The sequence below is a fragment of the Zootoca vivipara genome, chromosome 11, assembly GCF_963506605.1.
Source record: "Zootoca vivipara chromosome 11, rZooViv1.1, whole genome shotgun sequence".
Taxonomy (NCBI): domain Eukaryota; kingdom Metazoa; phylum Chordata; class Lepidosauria; order Squamata; family Lacertidae; genus Zootoca; species Zootoca vivipara.
The window spans coordinates 47,587,906-47,614,416 of NC_083286.1; the positions used below are offsets into that span (position 1 = coordinate 47,587,906).

At 43.3% G+C, this 26,511-nt stretch overlaps 1 protein-coding gene across 3 annotated transcripts in view; it reads left to right on the forward strand.

Moving 5' to 3' along the window:
- The first annotated feature begins 320 nt into the window (after positions 1 to 320).
- PRLR (prolactin receptor) overlaps positions 321 to 26,511 on the forward strand; it is an 83,136-nt gene continuing 56,945 nt past the window's right edge. For 2 of the 3 annotated variants that reach the window (XM_035100528.2, XM_035100529.2), the window contains exon 1: positions 321 to 528. The gene's annotated coding sequence lies outside the window, so the exon portion shown is untranslated. Of the gene's footprint in view, positions 529 to 11,016; positions 14,523 to 26,511 lie in introns of those variants that run through there. The other variant, XM_035100530.2, reaches the window with a different exon arrangement.

Below are 26,511 nucleotides of genomic sequence, written 5' to 3' on the forward strand. Positions count from 1 at the left end.
CATGTGTATGGTTTTTCCTGCTGTGCATATGGACGTCTGCAAGCCCTTTGTAGGGAAAGTACATCGACGGTGAATTTAAAAGCATACGCACAAGTTTCTCTTATGCACTTGGACATAAACACAGGCACCTTAAAAATGTAAATCTGAGGCTTAAAATATGTCTCCATTGCTACATCCATGTAATCTGTCCTCTGTAACCTTGTAAAGCTGTCAGTCTCAGGACATTTAGCATAGTGAAGAAAATCATTGTTTTGCCTGCAGCAAGGAACATTAATGTTGCAATCCTGGCTCCTCCTCCATTTCCCACCGAGATGATTGGCTGAATATCTAAGGCTCTAAGCTCCAAACTGTACAGATTTTCTCGTTCTGCCTGTGGTTGTGCTCCTTTCGTTTCTCCCGGGTCTTGCTTTCTCTCTGGATTTACTGAATCAGTTGAAAACTCTCTTACCAACACTGGGTTTTAATTTTCCCCGTCCAGGAAGCCTTTCCCGAGCTGGCATGGATTGAACCAGACTTTGTTACTCAAGTGTGAGTACTGTGGTTTTAACCTAATCTTACAGCTGGTCTGTTCTTTTAAATAGAGAGGTTGCCTTTTAAATGTACGTACAATATAACATGGTCTGTAATTTTACTGACGGAGCAAGGGAAGCTCTTTGTACCTTCATAAAACGAATATCAAAGTGTTATAAAACAGCACGGTGTGTGTGATCATCATCAGCTGGTTAAGGATCTAATCGTTTGCTAGTTTGGCGAGCTCTGCTAAAAACAGCAGAAAGCAAGGACCTGTTGCTCGAACTGTTTGCATAATAATTTGTGAGGCTGTATTGACTTCCTCCAATCGTTTAGGAGGCATTTCTGGGTTGTTGTGGGGTTTTTTTTGGTTTTTTTAAAAAACACATTGTACCTGTAGGCATCTCGTGATGCCACTCACCTTTTGCACCCCATATGGGTGTCACTTGAACTTGCTGAAACTGCCTTCATGACCTCAGACTTAACATCCAATGAAAATAAGTTGGAGGTGAAAAACACACAGCTCCTCCAAAGGTACATGTGGAACTAACAGCTGCTTTTCACCTCCCCAGTCTTCCTGAACATTGCAGTCATCATCGGAGACCTTCCTCCATGTTTCCCCACCTTGTGAGTGGTTACTAGAGCAGGCATAGGCAACCTTGGCTCTCCAGATGTATTGCAACTACAACTCCCATGATCCCTGACTACTGGCCCTGTTAGCTAGGGATCATGGGAGTTGTAGTTCCAAAACATCTGGAGAGCCAAGGTTGCCTATGCCTGGACTAGAGAGTGGACCTTTCTGGCCATGGTCCAAGGAAGCTACCAGGTACTTCCCCTGGAGATATTTGGGGGACAGGCACAAACTTTCAGTTTTTCCTGGGCATTCAAGCTACTCTGGAACGCTCTCTCTATGGATCAAATGTGCCAGGTCCTGTGGGGCAAATCACTCCCCCCATGTTTTTGAGGGGGCTGGGTCCCCTCAATGCTCAGAGGGTGTTTGGCTCCCCCCCTGGCTCCTTATGTGACATCACAATGTTGCATTGCGCCCCCCCAATCATCTTGAGAAGTTGGTGCCTCTGCTAGGAATACTTCCAATTCTGCTTAAGTTTTGATGGCCGCTGTAGGCAAATCATTTATAGCTTGCAGCTCTTTCAGTCTTAAGATTGCTGCACCCATGGTTTTTCCCCACACAGAGGTGTGAAGGAGAAAGAGTTGGATGCTTGTGTGCATGTCTAATATCATTCATGAAGATGCACGGGGAGATATTGATAAACATACAGACCATTCCTCTGTGTATCACTTGAAAGGCCAGTGTCATTTTCAAATGCACTCAGTGTCTCCTTCACTGTTGAATTTTTAGGAATATTAAAAACTTACTTGGGCACCTGATGGCTGAAAATCCTGGGAACCTTCAGATTATTAGTTCAGAGTAGGCGATTGCTTTTAGGAAAACTGTTTTAATTGTATTGTTTTAGTATGTCACCCTGGGCTGCTTTGAGAGAAGGTGCAGGGTATAAGTTCAATAAAGAAATACTGCTATTACAATGTCATTCCCCCCACCCCCCAGAGCATTTTCTGAGCATATTATTACAATGAAAGGTAATTCAGCAAACATCTGGCAGGCACCACATTACAGCTCCCATCAGCCCAACGGTCAGGAATGATTGCATCTGAAGTCCAGCAACATTTGGAGGGCAGCATCATAGGCTGCCCCTACTCTAAATGATGGATGTGCTCCATAAGGTTTGTGGATGGATGTGAGTGTTTGCACACACACTAGGAATGTCCAGACTTCAGTGATTTGTATGTAAGCTTTGAAAAAAGAGAGATAATGGTTCTTCTTATTTAGCTTCAGAGCCCCGCCTTTCCTAATATTGTTTCAGATGATTGGTTTTCTCTTTGAGGTTTCTTTTCCATGTTTCTCCATTAGGACAGTTTCCCCGGGTCCTGGAAAACTCCAGATTTGATTAGATCTCCTTTGAACCATTGTAGCTGAAAAGCCAGATGCTGCGTACAATTAAATTAAATCAAATCCAAGATGGGAGTTTTGCTTACTTTCAAATTACTTGCATTATGGAGTCTTCTTGTTTTTAAAAAGAGGTGATATGATGATAATATGTTAAGCAAGTTTGATTTAGAATGGTTAAATTGAACTTTTGTCACACTAGGGTGAATCTTTTATGGCATAGCAGTTGCTATGTAGGAAGGTAATAATGACATGGACCGAGCATTTCCACAAGAGATTTAAAAATGCATCTGAGCCTCTCTTGTACTGTTCCAGGTGTGAGTGTTACTGTGGGGTGGAAGAGACAAGGAATATTAGTTATGTGCTCCAGTCAATATGTATCTAACTTTGGGGTGCAGGCATTCTAGATCTAGTTGCATTCTAGATCAATTGGCACGAATCTGATTTAAATCTCATCTGTAGGGAAGGGGGAGTTGCTTTAAGGCAGACATAGGCAAACTCGGCCCTCCATATATTTTTCGACTACAATTCCCATCATCCCTGACCACTGGTCCTGCTAGCTAGGGATCATTGGAGTTGTAGGCCAAACATCTGGAGGGCCGAGTTTGCCTATGCCTGCTTTAGGGCTCCTTAACACAACCTGCTTACTGTGCATGCATCCTGATTTGCTAACTCAAAGCTCATGCAGAGGTTAGACTGTGTCTAGACTTTACTGAGCATTTGTTCTGATTTGATTGTGGCAAGGTTCTGCAGGGATGGTCAGACATCCTGATTTGCTTGTCTGATGGTTATAAAGCGTCTCGTTAACCATCCATTCATCCTACACTTTTCTGTGTACTTCTTCAACACTTCAACCACAAAGAATCCATATCTATCTTTTTTTTGTAAAGTGGATTTGTTCTGCTAGGGTGACAAAGCACTTTATTCCATGTTAATTGTGCCAACCTAAATTTCCAGCATGTGTTTCCTTGAATGCCTCCCATGAAATGCTGTCTGTCTGGGGGGTGACCTTAGAGGATGTCAATGCAATGCTTCAAATTGTACCTTCCCCCAATTGCAGTGTTTTGACACGTTGCAAGGAACAGCACCTGGGGGAAGGGATTGCAGAGGGAACATGGTGGGTGGTGGAAGGGTTGAGCACCCTTCTTCCCACTGGCTGCTTCTCCCTTGCAAATCGCTTTCTCCCTCGCCCTGACCACTATAGCTTTGCTTCACAACTGTCCCTAAACCCTGTGTCTATTTGCTCCTATCAAAGAGGTGTTCGAAAATATATGCATCACACCAGTGCACTCTCAAGACAGTGGTGGGATTAGCGGCAGGTCTCTGTTAAGTACATCAGGCGAGAAATGTGGGTTTGTTGTCTAAACCAGTGCTCCCCAACATTTTTATCGCCGCGGACCAGTCAACATTTGATAATTTTACTGCGGCCCGCTGGGGGGGGGCGTTGATTGCTTATATTTTATTTAGATTGTTTTGATTTAATAATTTTAATTTAATTGTATTTAATGTTCCTTGGGTGGCCCGGTACCAATTGATCCATGGACCGGTACCGGTCCGTGGCCCGGGGGTTGAGGACCACTGGTCTAAACCACTGAGCCTCTTGGGCTTGCCGATCAGAAGGTCAGCGGTTCGAATCCCCGCGACTGGGTGAGCTCCCATTGCTCTGTCCCAGCTCCTGCCAACCTAGCAGTTCGAAAGCACACTAGTGCAAATATATAAACAGGTACCGCTCTGGCGGGACGGTAAACGGCATTTGTGTGCGCTGCTCTGGTTTCACCAGAAGCGGCTTAGTCATGCTGGCCACATGACCCAGTAAAACTGTCTGCGGACAAACATCGGCTCCCTCGGCCAGTAAAGCGAGATGAGCGCCGCAACCCCAGAGTCGTCTGTGACTAGACTTAACTGTCAGGGGTCCTTTACCTTTTTTTAAATGTATGAAATGGCCCTTAGGGAATTAGATGCATTTGTGTGATGCACAGGATTGCTGCAGCCCATCGCTTGCTGGATAGCATTTGGGGTGTGTGTGTGTGTGTGTGTGCAACCTGTATGAGTCTACAATGTCTCTTCCTGCCCTGCCCTGCCCTGCCCTGCCATTCATAGTCTGTGTTATGAGATATCTTCAGGGGATGGGAAGAGCAACTCTCACTTCCACAATTTGTGCCCCTGACGTTCATCATTTCTGCAATTCTTATATCGGCTCTGTAAGCTGTCACTAATATTCCCATATTACAGATGGGAGAGGTAGTACTGAGGCTGAAAGAGTGCCTTACCTAAGGATGCCTAGTGAGTTCGTGGCAGAAGCCCAGAGTTGAGCTGGATTTCCTGTGTCACAAAGTTGCTTCTATGCTGCACAAGGGCTGCAGGGAGCTGATGCTTTTGGGCCCCCCTCAATCTTTTGTTTTTTTTCTGAGGAGCCATTATTTTTTCTGAGGACCTCATTATTTTAAAATTTGTTTTGATTAAAGGTTTTTTTGGGGTTACAAAAGTACATAAGGCATCTCTATTTTCCGTTCATAGAATCCTTTCTACAGATCAGTTATATTCGATGTGAGACATTAATGTTGCAAACAGTATACTGTATGGTTGGGGGAGAAGAGAAGTGTGGGGAGAGAGCAGGGGGTAAGGGGGGGATATTAAATGTTCATTCCCTTATACAATGTATGTCAAAGGTTTCGGTGTCCGCGTCACGTGGGTAGGTTCTTTTTCCATTCGTTTGTTTTCATTGGCATTAAGAGAAGTTGGGGGCCCCAAGACCTGGTTGCTTGCCTTCAGTTGACTGCAGTGAGTTTTGTTTGCGTGTGTGAGAGGGAGGGGTTGTTGGGTCAAGTTAGCCTTATCAGTTTATATGCTGGGTTGCTGTGGGTTCCTGTTTTCACCTTGTTGGGCTATGTATGCAGTAAAGGAGAGTCCTCTTGTATGGGTCCCCGTGCTTGTTTCAATTTATTGATTTAACTTTTCTAGTAGGGCTGTTTACCATACAGTTTGGTACTGGTAGTCTATGTTCACTCCTGACTGGTCCCTCCAGTGTCTGGTTATGATGTTCCTGGCTGCTGACAGTAGGTGGCTTATGAGTTCTTTGCAGTGTGAGTGTGCATTATTGTCTTGGGAAACGTTCAATAGACCCCCTTCTGCATTGTTGAGGCTGAACACGGAGCCGTTGCAAATGCAACTTCAGGGCATTGTGTGGAGCCCCCTCAACGTTCTTTGGAATACGGCATCTATGATGCTGCGCAAGTTTGCTGAATCTTTCCCACAAGCTATGATATCTTGGCTTTGAATTTTCTTATAGGTTCTTTAACCTTTTGGTTTAAGCAAAATTAGACTTTATATTCTGGGTAATTTACCCCCTGACTGCTTGGGAGATTTTTTTGTTCTTCTTAAAGTTCATAAATCCTCCCTTTATCTTGAATACTTGAAAAGTGACTTTGACTCTTTACAAATGTTTATAAGTTCCCTTTTCCTTCTGAGGAAACTGATAAATTATTTACAGTGAAACGAGACTTTTAGCCGGCAACTCTTTAAGGTTTGAGTAATTTATGTTTTTTTGAGTATTTATACAGTACATCAATTAGTTTAGCTTCACTATAATTTATATTCTTCACTTTAATTCTATATACATCTCATTTCAGGGATCTTTCACGGTTTAGATTCGTTCTGTGCGCAAGTTATTAAGCAATGTGAAACTGCATGATGACACCAAACATGCATCATGCATGTGTGAATCAGGCATACATCATGTGTAGACAGCCCCACTATCTTCTTCTCCACAAGCGAGCCTCCAAGTTGCAGAATATCACGAGACTCTTTCAGCCTTCTTTAGAGAGATTAGTCCCCTAGTGCTGAGACACTCCCTTTCTCCAGGGCAGAAGAGTGGATTGCCTACACCACACAAACAAGTCTAAGCAGTGAGCAATATCTGGCATGTAAATGTGCGATGAATGCCATCACCTACCATATGTTTAAAGCTGGCACTGCTGCCTGATCAAACTGATATCTAAATGAGCCATGGGCATCCTACAAGTGGTTTAACAAATTCATTTAAAATGAGTTCATCTGAGGATTTGGAGCTGCAGGTCTTGCAACCAGTTGATTATAGGACTTGAAGGGAACAGATTGAAGGAGCTGGGATGGGAAGGTAAAGGTATTTCCATTTTTTGTTTTCATGTACACATGGGCTGGAGATGTTGTTGTTCTTGATGTTAAATGTATTATCTGCCATTCACCAGCTGGTTAAGATTAGTTTAGGTCTCACACTTGGAAGTGTGGAAGTACCATTCCATTTTGGAAATGGCAAAGTGCTGGTCTCGGTGGAAGATTTGCTTCCGAAGGATGCTTCCAGACTGTTGCTGTGTTTGGGTGGAGTTCAGTCACATAGCAGCAAATTCAGGTTGTGCAATTAAAGCTGGTTTCGAGCTCTTGCACAACAAAACTGCCCAAAAGATGAGACTTTTTGCAATAAGGAAGGTGATGAGGAAAATGCACCGGGAAGTGGGAAATAAAATATATTTGATGCAATGTCTTCTAACCTCCCCACAAACAAATCAGGATGAATTCTCAATAAACAGGTCACCTGGAAGCAACCCAAGTGTCCCTGGGAATCAGGTGGTAGCCACCTTGAGTGAGGTATCCCCAACAAATATGAAATGTTGTTTAGTCGTTTAGTCGTGTCCGACTCTTCGTGACCCCATGGACCATAGCACGCCAGGCACTCCAGTCTTGCACTGCCTCCCGCAGTTTGGTCAAACTCATGTTCGTAGCTTCGAGAACACTGTCCAACCATCTTGTCCTCTGTCGTCCCCTTCTCCTTGTGCCCTCCATCTTTCCCAGCATCAAGGTCTTTTCCAAGGATTCTTCTCTTCTCATGAGGTGGCCAAAGTATTGGAGCCTCAGCTTCACGATCTGTCCTTCCAGGGAGCACTCAGGGCTGATTTCCTTAAGAATGGATAGGTTTGATCTTCTAGCAGTCCATGGGACTCTCAAGAGTCTCCTCCAGCACCATAATTCAAAAGCCTCAATTCTTCGGCGATCAGCCTTCTTTATGTTCCAGCTCTCACTTCCATACATCACTACTGGGAAAACCATAGCTTTAACTATACGGACCTTTGTCGGCAAGGTGATGTCTCTGCTTTTTAAGATGCTGTCTAGGTTTGTCATTGCTTTTCTCCCAAGAAGCAGACGTCTTTTAATTTCGTGACTGCTGTCACCATCTGCAGTGATCAAGGAGCCCAAGAAAGTAAAATCTCTCACTGCCTCCATTTCTTCCCCTTCTATTTGCCAGGAGGTGATGGGACCAGTGGCCATGATCTTGGTTTTTTTGATGTTGAGCTTCAGACCATATTTTGCGCTCTCCTCTTTCACCCCCATTAAAAGGTTCTTTAATTCCTCCTCACTTTCTGCCATCAAGGTTGTGTCATCTGCATATCTGAGGTTGTTGATATTTCTTCCGGCAATCTTAATTCCGGCTTGGGATTCATCTAGTCCAGCCTTTCGCATGATGAATTCTGCATATAAGTTAAATAAGCAGGGAGACAATATACAACCTTGTCGTACTCCTTTCCCAATTTTGAACCAATCAGTTGTTCCATATCCAGTTCTAACTGTAGCTTCTTGTCCCACATAGAGATTTCTCAGGAGACAGATGAGGTGATCAGGCACTCCCATTTCTTTAAGAACTTGCCATAGTTTGCTGTGGTCGACACAGTCAAAGGCTTTTGCATAGTCAATGAAGCAGAAGTAGACGTAGCCCTCTTCTATATAGAATGCCTCTGGCTTGGTATAGCTGAAGCACTATATTTCTGAAAACCGTATCTCTGCCCAACAGATACGCTTTTGCCATAAGGCAAAATGGTACACACTACGTTTTACTCTTCCCCTTCTCCATTCTTAAGTGTGCCTTTGTTGTGCCCTGCAGCACAGCAAGGCCCCACCAGAGCATAAGGCAGGGCAAATTTCAGACAGGAGGCAAATCGCAGTGAATCATGCTGCGTTCTGGGGAATGCAGAGCTGTGAAGTTGCTTGGGCAAGTCACAAACTGAAACGGAGCCTTTCTACAGTAGCAGGTGCAGTCTAATAGTTAGCACCACCTGTTCTCTACTGAAAAGTGACCATCCTTCTCCAGTAACCTCCTGCTGCAATTGAGCAGGAGAGCCTCAGGTCTTCCTTCTGCAGTGGAGTCATCTGAGCCAGATGATGGCAGTACCACATCCTCCAGCTTGGGGGGGGGAGTTGGTCTTGCATGCCTTTCCTCTTCCACTCCAGAGTCCATCCCTTCCTCCCCATAATATCTTAGAATCATAGAATTGTAGAGTTGGAAGGGACCGTGAGGGTCATGCATGAATCTTTTTGCCCAGGGTGGGGCTCAAACCCATGGCCCTGAGATTAAGAGCCTCATGCTTTTCTGACTGAGCTAGGATCATGGCAGTCATCTTGGCACAACAAGCACAGCATGTTCTCTTGTCTGGCTGCCTGTTTGACAGGGTCTTTAAGTGTTCCCCAGCATGGGATCCCTTCGTTTTCATTGGAACAACTTACATCCTTTGTCACAGATGGGTGAGCTGCCACTTTTGTGTAATAAAGAGACTTTGCTGGAAGGAGTCCAGCACAGTGGATGAGCTAGATTGCTCTGCTTCTGGATGGCCTGTTTTTCCCATTAATTATGGGCCCATCAGTTTATGCAAAAAATGAAAACATTGGCTGGCAAGGAATTGCTCTGCTCTTCCACCTCACTGCTAACAATATTAACTCAGACTGTCAAGAAGACAAATCCTCAACAGGAATCTTCCATAATTAAGGCTGTATATTTCTCTAGTTTAAAGACCTACTGGATCAGCACTAGGGACAGAGGAATCTCTAGTTTCTCACTTTTCCAATCTTAAATCCAGTTTTCCACATTTCTGAGTCAGTTTGCAATTTTAAATTCATCAGCATTTTAGTGCAAATTTCATTTGATACACACTTTTTTTGCAAGCAATATTTCCTAATATAGGCAATTTTCATATTTTCACTAAGATGCACATTCTTGTGCACATTACTTTGTTGGAGAGCTGCACCACAAAATTTGGAGAAGAGCTTTTTTCTTTTTTTTAAGAAGAGCTGTGTTTTGGTTCACTGTTTTGGAAAGCACAAATTAGGCAGGTTTACATTAAAATCATACCCAAACCAAATTTCTACCCCATTCGTTAGTTGACACCAAGAGGCCCTTCCTATATTTATGTCAGGATCCATACCACTTATTTGCTCCCAGTTCTGATGAGAGTATGGTAAAGGCTACAGAGGAACTGAAGAGAGATCAGAAAGATTGCAGGAAGTAGGTAGATCAGTCTGACTTTTTAACCGGAAGGAGTATGAAAATCAGGAAATTGTTAAGAGTTGAGGCCTGAAAGAAGGATGAACTGTGTCCTTAAGTTGAAGCTTGTGGATCGAACATGGGGTGTTCCAAAATATAATTAAGAATTTTGAAATGTATTTCACCACATAATCTCAAATACCGCTTTGCTGCTAATTATACTGGGGTATATGTCTTTTTCCCTTTTAGAGGTTCTAATATAGTTTTACTGAGAACTCCTGACTGCATTAAAACTGCCTGCCAGAGGGCCTCCTGCCCTCCTCTGGAGCCCCATAAAGGAGCCCTTTGTTTTAAATAAACACTGTCAATACCAATTTATCACTACTGTTGATGAAAGACATTTGGCTCAGTTCACAAACCAGTTAGGCACCTCGGTTTAAGTACACAATTGGTTCCGGAAGTCTGTACTTAACCTGAAGTGTACTTAACCTGAAGCGAACTTTCCCATTGAAAATAATGGAAAGTGGATTAATCCGTTCCAGATGGGTCCATGGAGTACTCAACCTGAAGTATGAGTGTAATTGGTTCCGGAAGTCCGTACTTAACCTGAAGTGTACTTAACCTGAAGCGAACTTTCCCATTGAAAGTAATGGAAAGTGGATTAATCCGTTCCAGACGGGTCCACGGAGCACAGTACTTAAACTGAAAGTACTCAAACCGAAGCGTACTTAAACAGAGTTATGACTGTATTTGAGTTCAAGCCAGATTGATTACTTCCGTTGACTTCAATTGATGATATTGCCACTGAGTTTTGGACAGCCCAGCATATGAGGCAGACCAAATCATTTTCAGCCCCAAAACAAGAGGCTGGGCCCACTCACTCATCTGTTTATCCACGTACTTGCCCAGTGGCAGAGGAAGCCTCTCTGGCACCTGGGGTGGTGCAAACCGTCCATAGGGAGGGACGGGGAGCAGGGCACCCATTCCTGCCCCTCTGTTTTTGCTCACCTGCCTCTCCCGCCCTCTCCCCTGCCTGCCTGCCGCCTCCGGACTCAGGGCCCGATCTGGCCTGGCGGCCATGCCAGGGGGCACTCCACCACGACGGCCAGGCCAGGGGGTGTGCTCCACTGCGACGGCCAGGCCAGGGGGCATGATCCGGCATGGTGGCCAGGCTGGGGTGTGTGATCCGGCCAGGCCAGGGGACGCGATCTGGCATGGTGGCCAGGCTAGGGGGTGGGATCCAGTGTGGCCGCGATCAGACTCAGTCAAGATTTTGTCACACACACCCCTCAGGAATGGCGCCCCCCACCGCCCCCACCTTCCTCCACCTCTGTACTTTCCTGCTTACTCAAAACTCTCCTCTGGACCACTAACTCTGACAGTGCTTGCTCTGCAGTAGGAAAAGCTGGGCTTTATGATTGGGCTGGTCTTGATTTGTGATGGGTAATTTGGAACCCTCCCAAGCAGCTTTCAAAAGTCAAATGTGTGCATGTGTTTTCCTAGAATTTGATCTATCACATGTTTCTGCTTTTAAGAAATTATAAAAGATGGGGAAGATAAGCTACAGCGGAGAGACTTCTAGAGAAGTCTGGCCTTTGTATTCAGGCCAAATGAGCTGCCTCAAAAGGCAAATAGCTCTGGGGTAATTATGGAAATGTATATATGGGGAGGTGCAGAAATGAAGCACAAACTACTTATGCAGATTGATCCTCAGCCCCCTTGGATCATCTGGCTTGTGTCTAAAATAGTGCTAAGTCTGCTTCTACAATGGAACTTCACAACCACAGACCCTTGAAGGGACATCTCAGATTTACAGAACCCATCTCCATTTCTGATTTAATCCCAGAATGCCCCTCTTTTCCTTTGGACATCCCTATTTTCATCTTTCTTGGGTTCCATGATCACTACAGATGGTGACAGCAGTCATGAAATTAAAAGACGCCTGCTTCTTGGGAGAAAAGCAATGACAAACCTAGACAGCATCTTAAAAAGCAGAGACATCACCTTGCCGACAAAGGTCCGTATAGTTAAAGCTATGGTTTTCCCAGTAGTGATGTATGGAAGTGAGAGCTGGACCATAAAGAAGGCTGATCACTGAAGAATTGATGTTTTTGAATTATGGTGCTGGAGGAGACTCTTGATTGTCCCATGAACTGCAAGAAGTTCAAACCTATCCATTCTGAAGGAAATCAGCCCTGAGTGCTCACTGGAAGGACAGATTGTGAAGCTGAGGCCCCAATACTTTGGCCACCTCATGAGAAGAGAAGACTCTCTGGAAAAGACCCTGATGTTGGGAAAGATGGAGGGCACTAGGAGAAGGGGACGACAGAGGACGAGATGGTTGGACAGTGTTCTCGAAGCTACGAACGTGAGTTTGACCAAACTGCGGGAGGCAGTGGAAGACAGGAGTGCCTGGCGTGCTATGGTCCATAGGGTCACGAAGAGTCGGACACGACTAAACGACTAAACAACAACAACACCACCATGATTTGCCACCTTACTGTATTAAGAGGCAATAGCAACCTAGAACATGCTCTCTCTCTCTCTCTCTCCTTATTGAGAGAAGAAGGGGACAAGAGAGGACGAGATGGTTGGACAGTGTTCTCGAAGCTACGAACATGAGTCTGACCAAACTGCGGGAGGCAGTGGAAGACAGGAGTGCCTGGCGTGCTATGGTCCATGGGGTCACGAAGAGTCGGACACGACTAAGTGACTAAACAACAACAACAACAACAAATTTTCATCAGAGAAATGTTGGAGGGTGTGGAGTTATCTGACTCCCGAGCCATCTGAAGGCAGCCATGTATAGGGAAGTTCTTTCAATTATTTTTAATCTGATCAGAATATCAAAGAAAGAAGTATTTGTGTGATACTATAGCAATTTTACTACAGAATACAGTGCAAAAATCAACATGTCTTAGTTCTACTGCCCACTCAGAGATAATAAAGCTCTCTCTCTCTCTCTCTCTCTCTCTCTCTCTCTCTCTCACACACACACACACACACACGGAACATAAGGGAAGGAGCTTTAATTCTTGTACCAGTGAGTCAAGCATGCAGTAATATTGCCATTTTGATGACACATCCATACTTGTTCAGCCTTGTTAACCTTTAGAGGAACAAGAGAAAGCTGTTGAATCTACAAGAAAAATGTATATACTGTTGGCATTTGTCTGTGAAATGAGTTTGTAAGCTTTAAAAGGTCTTGCTGGCTCCAGTCCAAAGGACTTTGTGCTCCTACATTTGCGGTATTTTGAAGTCAATTTAGTGGCTCAGCAGGGTTTGTATGGGGAAAGTGAATGACAGCCGTAGCTCTTTAAGACAGGCCAGATCATAAATTAGAGTTAGAAACTAGCACCTACTTAGAATGTAGAAGGTCTCAACCTTAGTACTAGGAAAACTTCTGATACACTCTCCTAATCAGAATTTCCTTCTTGATTTTGGAGTTCTGAATGAACTGGGTTTGTTAGAATAGAGTTGGATGGGACCTCAAAAGTTACCAAGTCTAACCCCACATCTTCTCTGATGGATGCCCTTCTAGTTCTCACTGTCGAATCAAATTAACTCCATCGGTTTGACAGTCCTTCAAATATTTTTCATTTATTTCATTTAAAAATATTTATATGCCACAATATATATAGCTATTATTGTAAACTGCTTTGTTTTTTTAATAAGAAAAACACATACAAATTAAAACCAGAGACCATCAATTAAAGACCATCAATCACAGAAAGATGTGTTATTAGTTGCTTAGAGAAGCTGGGTAGAATAAAAGAGTGTTCAGCCTGCGTTTTAAAGATTGAAAGAGAAGGCACCTGCTGAATCTCTATTGGCAGGGTATTCCATGACAGTGGGCTGAAAAATGGTTTGAAAATTGTTAGCTTTTGTCTCTTAATTGTCTCTTCTCTGGGCTAAATATACGCAGTATGAAACTTGGTCTACCAAACTGAACCAATGCTTTAGAAAGCCTCTATAGTTCTGTCGGTTTGTTTTTTCATTTCTGAGAGTGTGTACGCACATTTTATTTTAGACTCAATGAAGCACACGTTTCTTCTATATAGTCCACAAACAATCTAGATCTATTGCATACAGTATTTATTGCCCCCCGGAAAGTGCTTCTTGAGCAGGGGTCAGCAACCTTTGTCAGCCGTGGGCTGGTCCACCATCCCTCAGACCATGTGGTGGGCTGGACTTATGTTTTTTTTGGGGGGGGATGAACAAATTCCTATGCCCCACAAATAACTCAGAGATGCTTTTTAAATAAAAGCACACATTCTACTCATGTAAAAACACACTGATTCCCAGACCGTCTGTGGGCCGGATTGAGAAGGTGATTGGGCCGCATCCGGCCCACGGGCCTTAGGTTGCCTACCCCTGTTCTTGAGAAACAGGTTCCATTCCAAAAATGAAAGCTCGTTGACAATTGATTTTCTCATTACCCCACTGCATATCCATTTGAAAAAAAAGTTGGCCGTCTCAGCAGCGGCAGTTCTATCCACCCCTGCCCAATGACATTGTGGGTGGGCATTTACCAAGATGGTTATCATCACTTCCTCCTTCCCTCAGCTGGGGCATGTGCAGGAAGGAAAAGGCTTGCATAACCTAATCAAGGGGAAGGTTTCCAAATTTGTATCAAGTAACTACACCCATCCTTGTGGACGGCAGGATCTAGGATCAATCTAGATTGAAAGCAACATGCTGAGGACAAGCATATGAACGATGCCAGAATGAGGAAAAACTACATTTCTGTGCTACAAGCAGGTTAGTGTGAAACATTCTGAGTGTGGCATAGACTGCTGTGAGAGACCTGTGGTTCAACAGGGCCAATTCTGGGGTGACTTCCAATACATGTTTGGTTATTTGGGTTATTTCTTGTAAGAAAATCTGTAATATTTATTTTAAAAGCAAACTTGATGAGAGTATTTACAAGCTTGAAGGCTTGAGGGAAGCCAGAAGCGAGAAATGTTAATGTTAAAGGTTTGAATACCTTCCCCCTTAAAATCAGTGTGGAGCAGGAGCTGGATTGCACTCCATAAATTTGCAATACTTGGCATATGGGGAAAAGTTGAAGGGAATGAGTGATGCTTAGATTAGGAAAACAGAAAATTGAGACACTATTTGCAGCATCAATCATTCAGCTAGCGAGATGCAAAACACACATTCTTATCTTTTTATCCTCTCGCAGATAGGCTCCTGTTTGGCTAATTATTTCCCTGAGGTGGGAAGAGATACTTTGATTTGTGGTGACTCATAACATGATGAACGATGGCAGAAGCTTATTCACACTCTTGGAGTATCAAATGATAGCTGCAGTTACCATATGAATAACACCTTTAGTGGTATAGCTATAAGAGACTGCCTTCTGCTGTAGCCCATCTCTGCTGTTTACACAGGCTCTCCCCACACTCGGAGCTGAGTGACATTGAAGAACAGTCATTGGCACTGTCCTTGTGCGATCATAATTTTGAATGCTGCTCAGTGCAAAACAAATAAAAGCCCAGCATCTCCTATCATATAAGATATAAGCAAAGGTAGTGATGGGACACCTGCACTGGACAGGAGCACAGAGTGGACATTTGGAAGAATCAAATCAGCTGTCAATGTAGGATAACAAGCCTCGTATAACCAAAATGCTTGTCTAATTAATGCATGAAGGGGTTAATGCCATAGAATAAGTTGTCCTGCCTGGCTTCACTAAGATTACTCCCCCTCACCTTGAGAGGAATGAAGTCAAGCCTATTGTTTCTCTGTCTGCCATGTGAACTGTGTGTAAAGAGGTCTGGACTGGTTGTTCCAAGCTCTCAGACCACATGAGGTTAAGCAGAATCCTTCTGCCTGATATGCTGGCACAGGGAGTTATGGATGGTGGCGGAACATTCACAGAGGTTGATGGATCCTGCATGGTTATGCCGCCTTCTTCTGGGAGAATATTCTGGTGGCAAAACTCCCAGAACTCCCATGTGTTATTGGCAATAGTTTAACTTGGGAGTCGAGACTTATGGGCAGGACAAGTCCTGTGAGAAGAGCCAAAGAGGATGACCTTTGAGATGTGCTGTACCGTGTTTCTCCGAAAATAAGACACTGTCTTATATTTATTTTTCCTCAAAAAACCTACACTATGGCTTATTTTCAGGGGATGTCTTATTTTTTCCTCCTCCTCTTGATGTGGCCGGCATTGCTGCTGCGCCTATCACTATGTCTTATTTCGGGGTATGGCTTATGTTCCTTGAATGCCTAAAAATCCTGCAATGGCTTATTTTATGGCTACATCTTATTTTCGGAGAAACAGGGTATTTGTGCCACATCTTCTATGGTTTCTGATTTTGATTGACAAATCCTGTGGATAGTTACAACTTCGTAACATACAGGATGGTCTTGTATGCACTGGCTGCAAAAAAAAGTAGGAAAAGGAAGTTCGATCAAATCACTATGAGTTGTTTTGGCGATACAGAGGTTTAATCTGAAATCAAGCTAAATTTAAGCTTGTTGGTTTCTCTGGTATCTTCTCTCTCTTACATAGTGGATGTCAGCTTATTATGGATGGATGTTTTGTATTTTATTAATATTATTGCGACAAGTTTGTCATAGTCTTTGGCTAGAACAGGCTTCCTCAAACTCTGCCCTCCAGATGTTTTGAGACTACAATTCCCATCATCCCTGACCACTGGTCTGCTAGCTAGGGATCATGGGAGTTTAGGTCAAAAACATCTGGAGGGCCGAGTTTGAGGAAGCCTGGGCTAGAACAATAAACTACAGTGGTACCTCTGCTTACGAATAACTCTACTTACAAATGTTTCTACTTACGAATGGAGCTCCGTCCGCCATCTTGGATGCGGTTTAGATAGGAGTTTTTCTACTTACGAATTTTTAGATAGGGTTGCTTCAACTTACGAATTTTTTCTCCCAATGCATTCCTATGGAATTCGACTTACAATTTTTTTCGACTTACAAATGTGCGTTCGGAACGCATTAAATTCGTAAGTAGAGGTACCACTACTGAACTGAACTACAAGTGAGGCTCCACTGAACTGGGAACAGAGAAATGAAATGGCTTGCAGTTTCAGGTAATGTTGAGTGACATTCACAATAGCTGTGCAAACTTGAATAGCAATGAGAACTGAAATAAAAAAATTCCTTCAGTAGCACCTTAAAGACCAACTAAGTTTTTATTTTGGTATGAGCTTTCGTGTGCATGCATGTTGAGTGACATTCACAATAGCTGTGCAAACTTGAATAGCAATGAGAACTGAAATAAAAAAATTCCTTCAGTAGCACCTTAAAGACCAACTAAGTTTTTATTTTGGTATGAGCTTTCGTGTGCATGCATGCATGCACACGAAAGCTCATACCAAAATAAAAACTTAGTTGGTCTTTAAGGTGCTACTGAAGGATTTTTTTATATATATTTTGCTTCAACTCAGACCAACACGGCTACCTACCTGTAATGAGAACTGAGTCAGCTTTTGGGAACTATTGTGAAAAGGTGTGTGTGTGTGTGTGCGTGCACGCGTGTGCCTCTGTATGTGTTTAAATGCAATTAAGCAGATTCACAGTGTATTATATCAGAAAAAACACTGCCAGTATTTCATACCTGCAGTAGCTAATTGTAACTCCATTCCATTTTTTAAATACCGGTATATATTTTGACTTGGCAAACTTTGAAACACTTTGCTCCAACATCAATTTTCTCTTTCTTAATACATAACATTCGTTCTTACAAACATAGTAAATATTGTTTCTTGGCACATGGATGATTAGAAAGGAGGCATGTTTCCTCAAAAAGAAAAAGAAAAACCCACCATTTACAAAGGCACTTGGACCACAAAGGTACACACTAGCTGCATTGCATTTGCATTCTGTACAGTGTTGTATCTGGTTGCTCAGAGGATAATTTTCCCAGACAGTTGAAGGTGGTTTTGAAGATGGGTTGCGGCTTGTGGTGTGTATATATATATTTTTCTCAACTTTTGCCTTTGATAAACAGATATTGTCTCAAAACCTGCCTCGCCTGTTTAGCTACAGTGGCAGTCAGATCAAAGATGTGCTCTGTCATTTTTCTGAGCCAAGTACTGTATTGCAAAATTTAGAGACATGCAAAAGTCTTGGCATAATTACGTTCCAAACCACACATTAGTCCAGGAGGTCAGTTTGCCCTGCAATTCACAGAAACTGAAGTCTTCAATCCTTGACAGAGGTGATGCTTTGCTGCTCTGCAAATGGCTTAAGTTCAGATTTGGTTCTGCAGGGACATTATATAAAAGCCTATTTTGACATGAAGTGGTATATAAATTAAATCATTGTCATCTTTTTCTTCCTTGAGCCTTTTAAGAACCCAGTGATTGGAGGTCAAACTTGCATCATTTTCCTGCCTCAAAGAGTTGTCTTTTTCTTGATTATTAATGGAAATAGCCACATGTGGGTTCATCTGTGTGGATCTGGAAGAGGTCCTTAAAGGAACAATTAAGAAAAGAGCTATGAACCTGCATGAGATGAAAAATCCACAACAACAGCTAAAGCATATGACAGAGAAATAAACAATTAAAGGACTTGAAACAATGAAGTGCCCAGGTGCTCCGAAGACACAGTGTTCAAAAGTCTAATCTACCTGAATATAAACACTGCCTTGGAAGCACATCAACTTTATAACCGGCACTTTTTCTGCTTGAGAATAACAAACGAACAAAAAACCCTTTCATCTCCCTTACAAACTAATGTAGCAAATGGTATCAGTATGGAATTGGCAAAGGTCTGCTTTGTTCTTTTACCTTTTTTACTGACAGAGCAACTAATTAGCCCCTTGGAGGGAGAGAAACGAAAACCGCAGTTGGGATATTACAGGATAATGCTAAATGATAAGTGTCCATAGTGCTTTCTGTTGACTAAATAACATAACCACATCATGTATCCTTTTAAAGGCTTTGATTAACACGTTTTTGGATTTAAGTGATGCACCTAGTTTCAAAAACGCCACCGGCATGAAGTTTCCTTGTCGGATGGTGCCAGTGGAGACCTATTTTTAAAAAGCGGACTAATTAATGTAAAGTAATTAGGATACTGTTGAATTTTTCATTGGAAGTCCCTCCTCATTCATGTTCCGACATCCTGCTTCATGTTCATATCAGTTCAAAATGTTCAAAATACAACTAGATAATGCAGGTGAAGTAACTGTTGGAACAGCATAACCTTGTAAGGTAACTCTATATTATTATACTCATATTGCAGATAGGGGAACTGAGGTCAGTGAGCACCATGATTTGAACCAGGGACATCCTGACTCATAGCTCAGCCTCTTTACACATTTAAAGCACATGACTTCCCTCAAAGAACCATCGAAACTGTAGTTTACCCTCGCAGATCTACAGTTCCTAGCACAGTTCTTAGCAGACTACTGTTCTCAGGATTCCTTAGGGCAAGTTGTATGCTTTGAACGTAAGACTCAGACACAGTCTCTTAGCCACTGTGCTGAACCTGCAGCACATTCTTATGTGGCATCTGTTAGCAGCTTTGTTTCCCATTTGGGGAGAAGTGGGTTGCGAATTGAATATTTGAACTACATCAGCAATTAAGTACTGACGACAGCTTCACACTTCAGCAGAGTCATGAACACATAGCTTACAAATTTGCACACATTAAATTGGCTGATCTTCAGGAAAACGAAACAGCTGATGAACAGCCCTTTGTATTGCTACTCCTGGTGTCATTTTGCGGCTGCCAAATGGTTAAACTTTTTCAGAGTCTGGTTGCATTTAAAGGCGACCTTATCTGATTTGCACTTTTTAAAACAACACAAGAACTAAAACACAACCTCCCTTCAGAATTCTGCAGCGGTGCTTTTCTCCAGCCAAGTAATGGGTGCAAAAATGCACATACTGTGCCTTAAAATGCATAATGAAAACAAAATAATATGCAGGAAATGCATTATACTGGAGGGGGGGAATGCTGTGCAAAAATGTGTGCATTCAGCAAAATTGTCCATAATCAATGTATGTAGTAGTGGTGGTAATAATAATAATAATGTAATAGAAGAAACCTAGACAGCATCTTAAAAAGCAGAGACATCACCTTGCCGACAAAGGTCCATATAGTTAAAGCTATGGTTTTCCCAGTAGTGATGTATGGAAGTGAGAGCTGGACCATAAAGAAGGCTGATCGCTGAAGAATTGATGCTTTTGAATTATGGTGCTGGAGGAGACTCTTGAGAGTCCCATGGACTGCAAGAAGATCAAACCTATCCATTCTTAAGGAAATCAGCCCTGAGTGCTCACTGGAAGGACAGATCGTGAAGCTGAGGCTCCAATACTTTGGCCACCTCATGAGAAAAGAAGACTCCCTGGAAAAGACCCTGATGTTGGGAAAGATGGAGGGCACTAGGAGAAGGGGACGACAGAGGATGAGATGGTTGGACAGTGTTCTTGAAGCTACAAACATGAGTCTGACCAAACTGCGGGAGGCAGTGGAAGACAGGAGTGCCTGGCGTGCTATGGTCCATGGGGTCACGAAGAGTCGGACACAACTAAATGACTAAACAACAACAACAACAATAGAAGAAATCTGTGCTGAAGTGATGATGAATTTTCATGAGGACTTGGGTTTAAAAACAAGTTCCCTACCTCTGGCCCTAAAGTATTATCCAGACCTTACAGTTCCTTGTATGCTCGCCTCTGCAGCAGAAAATGCTCCATGCTCAAGGAGCACAACTGAATCTTGGCATTCTCAAAAAGAGATGTTCTCAAACAACATGTTAAGCTAAACACATAGTTTGGCAATGCGCTCTTGTTCTTAAAACTTTAAATGGCAGCCAGTTTGGCGGAGGAGGGTTGATCAGGATTGGTGCATAGGGTTAACCCTTTCCTCAATGCCAGAATTATTGACCCCAAACCCCCTACTCTTCCCCCAAAGCCACTATTTGACACACAAAGGCAACTTAACATGCAGTTTGTCCATAAGCTCTGACACAAATTTATTATCCCCTTTTGTTATTGTATCACACACACACACACACACACACCCTCAGTTTAGCAGGAGTTGGGTCTGACAATGTGGAAGAACATTTCCAACATCCTGTGCACTAATACAGTGCTCATTGTTAACTTTGAACTCCAATAACTTAAAAAAGAACTTTTGACGTTCTCAGAGGCATTGCTCTATATCCCTCCACTAAGTGAAGTAAGGTGGCTAGACATCAGAGACGCCTTGTGCGTGAAAATTCTGTCCGAGAGGGGATCATCCCTTGGCACAACCTTTATTTGGTTTTGAGGTAAACTTTCTAATTTGCCCAGGATTTTTAGTTTTGCTTTCTTTTTTGTGTTTGGTTTGTAACTGTCTGCGGAAATGCTTTTTGTTGCGCTTTCATGTTTCACGATGTGCAGCAGGTATGGGATATTTTTTTGGTTCCTCATACTTATAGGGATCAGCCTCACAGGCCAGATCCTGATAGGTATGTGTGGAACCTATTGGCATGTGGTCAAGTCAATCGCATGCCATCGTTATTCCATCACACAATCACACAATCAACAGGTGGCGGGGGGGCTTTGCCAGTCTCTGCTTAAAATGAGAGTGCTGGGGGATTTGCAAAGCCTGTAAGACAGCCGCACACTCCTGTTTCAGCCTGAAATGAGGGCAGAGGGAGCTGCCTTTAAGCGCTTCTCAAAAGTGCTCTTTGAAGTATCTGTCTTCCTCTTACATTGAAAGGAGAAGGGTGGTGGCTGCCTCAAGCAACCCTTCTCCTTTAAGAGTCCTGCACATAACAACCAGTCTTTCCAAAGGCACCTGCTTATCTCCTCTCCCAATCATCTGATTGGGAGATGAAGAAGTCTGATTGGGAGATGAAGAAAGCAGCTGCCTTTGGGAAGATCACCTGCGTGTGGGAGAGTCCTGCATGCTTCCCCAAAGACAGCTGCTTCCAAAACAGGCAGCTTCCTTTGGCAGTGGGTGCCTGTTCCCAGGGGGGGGCAGGTGTGCACAGCCAAATGGAGCCCTGGCTGAGTTGCCTGATACTGATGCTGCTTTCATCTCTTGATTTCAGAAGCTGGAAGGAAATGCAGGGCAGGGCAGGGCAGGGAGCAGTCTCCATTGAATGGAAGCCTCTTCCCCGTGCTTGAGCAAGGTTGCACTCCTGCAGCCCATCAGGTGATGGGCAGATGGGATAGTGCTTTGCTCCAGCAAGGGAACAATCAGGAGATGATGCTAAGCTCCCGGTTGTTTCTTTGAAGCCCCGACCTAACCCATCACACACCTGACATTGTAGAAGCATAGAATTGTGGAGTTGGAAGGGACACCGGGGATCCTCTTGTCCAACCCCCTGCAATGCAGGAATTGCTCATCCAGTGTGGGGGTCAGGCCCACAACCTTGAGATTAAGAGTCATATCATGTAGGGTGGGTAGGCATGGTATCTCCTAGACTGCCTGGCAGGCCAAACAGGGGAGCATGACAGGCCAATATTGGCTAAGCAAATCAGTCTCTCAAGCTTAAGCCAAGAAATTGTACCCTCAATGTTATAGACTATCAATATACGTATTCATGCATCAATAATAGATCACTGAAGAATCCCGAAACTACTAAGGGAGTGTGCTATCTGCAAGCCCCAGTAAATGGGCCCCAATGGGGGCATACAGCTGTCTCGTAATTACTTGGACTGTCAGGGCAAAACAGGTGCAGAATGCCGGCACCCTGTCTACAACTTCATCAGCATCCCTGAACAACGTCAAACTTACGTTTTGTTGAAATTCTCATGAACTTACCTAAAAATATAAAGAAAACAAAAAACAGAGCCAAGCACTTGGAAAAACCTAGTGAAACCAGACGTTATGAATTCATTTTAGTTTGGGTACCGTGTTTCTCCAAAAATAAGACACCGTCTTATATTTATTTTTCCTCAAAAACACACACACACTATGGCTTATTTTCAGGGGATGTCTTATATTTCTCCTCCTGCTGCCACGGTCGGTATTGCTGTTGTGCCTATCACTATGTCTTATTTTTGAGGTATGATTTATATTCCTTGAATGCTTAAAAATCCTGCTATAGCTTATTTTATGACTATGTCTTAAAATAGGAGAAACAGGATAGTTCGTAAGTTTCTGTGGCATTGTGTTAGGTTTTGTCTTTTTCTCATAAGATCGATAAACAATGTATATCATTTTGGTAATAATTGTGTGACTATTTTTTGCCTACGTGTTGCATGAGTTGTACTACCAATATTGGCCCACAGGCTGGAGTTTTCCCACCCTGATGTAAGCCATTCTGAGAGAGTGGCTAATCAAAGTTTGAAATTAAAACGCTCGGAGAAAACCATTTGCACATGAGCACTCCCATGCTCATAAGCAATCTCTTGTGTGCAGCGATCTTTGGCACAGATTTAAATTGGCTCCTACTCCTTATTCAGCGCTACTAATTGTGCCTGCAGGATTTGTGCCTTATCTAAGAATGTAATGTGGGTTGAAGGGCACTGGGCACTATCTGGAATAGTTTAGGGAAGGTTGCAGCACACCCTAGCTTAATGATTGAGAAAGAGGCATGGGCTTTAGAAGATCCCATCAAACTTGAACTGCAGCATTGATCAAGTTGAAGTCGGGGCCGTCTTTACCCGGGGGTGCAAGGGGTGCAGGGCACCCGGGCACTGAATTTTGGGGGGCACCAGGCACCCACTGCTGAAGCCACCTAAGCTCTTAACTATCTACCTGTTATCAACAATACTTATAAGTTTAAATGTGGTGGTGTTGCATGCCAGCCTCCACCCACTGCACTCCTCGTGCAAAAAGTGCTGCGCTCTTGCAAGCGGGTTCTGTGCGCCCCCGCCCCCCTTCTCTCCCTGAGGCAGCAGTGGCAGCACCCACCATCTGAGGCTGGCGAGGAAACTCCATCCTTCAGAAGCTTGGCATGGGCTGCGTTGGCAAAGGTGGCAGGCAAGAGGACAGAGGAGCGAACGGAGGACGAGGCAGCCTTTGGCGCGCCTGAGGTGGCGGCACGGGGAAGGGTGCACACAGGTGCCACAGGGTTGCTGCTGCCACCACCGATCACCACCCCACTCCCCTCCAAGCAGCCATTGCCAGGCGCATCATGTGACTAAATTTGGGGGCGCTGGGTGGATCTTTGCACCCCAGCGGTGCATATGCTAAAGACGGCCCTGGTTGAAGTGAAGAGCCCCCCTAAGCTCTGCACATTATGAAGGTCAAGTGACCTACAGTTAGGGATGGGGAAGAAATTCAGTTGAGTTCACAATGAAAGGCAAACACACTTAATTCACACTTCCTGAAACAATATGCTAACCAAAGCACAGCTCACCTTCAAAATTTGTGCTCTGAATTTTGTGTTTCCATTCTCCAGCTAACTAGTGCATGCAAAAATGAACCTACTAGAGTAGAATTTGTATAGAAATTCTTATAATGGTGAAAAAAATGTACAAGAAATGGCGCCCACCCTGTGGAATGCCCTCCCATCTGAAGTCAAGGAAACAACTATCTGACTTTTAGAAGACATCTGAAGGTAGCCCTGTTTAGGGAAATTTTTAATGTATGGTGTTTTATCGAGTTTTTTATATTGGGGAAACCCAGCCAGATGGGTGGGGTATAAATATTATTATTATTATTATTATTATTATTATTATTATTATTATATTAATTCTAGGGGACATTGCTCCCCCAAATGTGCATATTAGGCAAAAGTGCATTAGAATGTGTACATTAGGAAAGATTGGCCCTAAAATGCTTGTGACTTTTACAAAAGAAATGAAAAAAAAAATCGCAAGGATAGCCTAACTTCTGTGGCCTATGCTTTTGGAACCTCTAGGTTGGACTACTGTGATGCATTATATGTGGGGTTGCCTCTGAAGACAGTTTGGAAACTTCAGCAGGTACAAAATTTTAATGGCCAGATTGCTCACTGGAACAAGATGGTTTGAGCATATAACACCAAACCTGGCTCAACTGCGCTGGCTGACAATTAGCTTCCAGGGTTTCAAGTAGGGTTCTCTCACACCTTATGGAAATGTCAAGAACTGAACCTGTGACTGATGCTCTACCTTGGAACTGCAGCCCTTCCTACAAATCCCGAAGGTCGGGACATGGAACAATAGTAGGATTTTTTTTAGACAAAGTGTAATTTCCCTTCCTTTTTTTACCGTATTTTTTAATTAAAGATTTCTTGGTTTACAACAGTATGTGCAATGTCTCTTTTTTCAAGTTGCATTTTCTGCAGATCAGTTTCATTTGTTGAATGAATGCTTCAATTTGTTGAAGCATTAGTGTTACAATACGAAGAAAAGGGGGGAAGAGGTGAAGGCGGCCATAGGGGTGGGGTCAGGTGTCGATGTTTCTATTTTATTTAATGTATGTGTGGGGTTTTGTGTCAGCGTCGCTTGTGCGGGTTCTCTTTACTATTCACTTGTGTTTCTTTGGTGGTGAAAGAGGTTGGGGTTGGCCTAGGGTGTGGTTGTTTGTTTGTGATTGGCTTGTTTTCATGTGTAAGTGGGGTGGGTAGATGTTTTTGAATCAGGTTAGCCATATTGATTCATATGCTGTTGGTGGATTCTTGTCGTTGTCTTGCCGGGCTGTGTATGTGATAAAAGGGGAGCCATACCAGGGTGAAAGCATCTTCTCCCATTTGCCCCAGTGTCAGTTTATTGGTTAGTTTTTCTAATAAGGCTGTTTCCCATACTATTTGGTACCATTGGCCCATGCTTACTCCTGATAGGTCTCTCCAGTGTCTAGCTATGGCTGCTGTAGGTGAGTTTTGAGTTCTTTGTGATTTGAGTGGGCATTATTGTCCTGGAAGATGTTGTAATCTCCCTTCTTATTTATGTTAACCCTGCAAACAGCATTCAGTCAGCAAAGGAGCTGCAGAGCCCAGAGCTATTTATCCACTTGTATGTGCCTTTTTAAGAGCATGTTGTGCCCCACAGCAAAATAGTCAAGGCAGGATCTGTTGAGTGAGTCACTGAAGCTTTAAATCAATTATTGCCTTCTGAATCAATCTCATGGTTGCTCAGCTTTATCTTACTATATTAATTGCTATAGCAACTGCTAGTTATATGTGTTTTCCTGAAAGCAAAAACCGCGCTCTTAGATTTTATTGTTTTAGACTTGCTTGGGTTTTCTTTTTTAAAAGAAAAAAAACCCATGATATTCTTGCAATACACTTTCAAAATTCAACTAGTTTGTTAGTTTTGAAAGCATATGCCATTCCACAATGGTGACGGCGAAAGAAGAATAAGCACATCAGTTTGGAAATGGATACATGCTTAAGTGTAACTTGTACCTAATAACTGTTTTCTGCCTTGATTTGTGATGGTCCCGTGCAAAGTCAAAACAGGCAGGCAGTTCTGCCATTCACGCCTTGCATGTCGTCATTAAAAGCAGGAAAGTACAGGCCTGAGGCATATGTTCCCTTTGTGGCTTGCTAGCAGAGAATGCCTGTTGCCTTGGTCCATAGAGTTTTCTTGGCAGGGATACTGGAGTGGCTTGCCGGTTCCTCCTCCAGGTGGATCACGTTTGGTCAAAACATAACTTCTCTAAGTTATTTAAGCCCCACGACAAGGCAGTGATCCATGAAGGGGATATCTTGGAGAGTGAAGTCAAATGGGCCATCTTGGAGAGTGAAGTCAAATGGGCCATAGAAAGCACTGCTAATAACAAGGCCAGTGGAAGTGATGACATTCCAGCTGAACTATTTAAAATTTTAAAAGACGATGCTGTTAAGGTGCTACACTCAATATGGCAGCAAGTATGGAAAACTCAGCAATGGAAGATCACT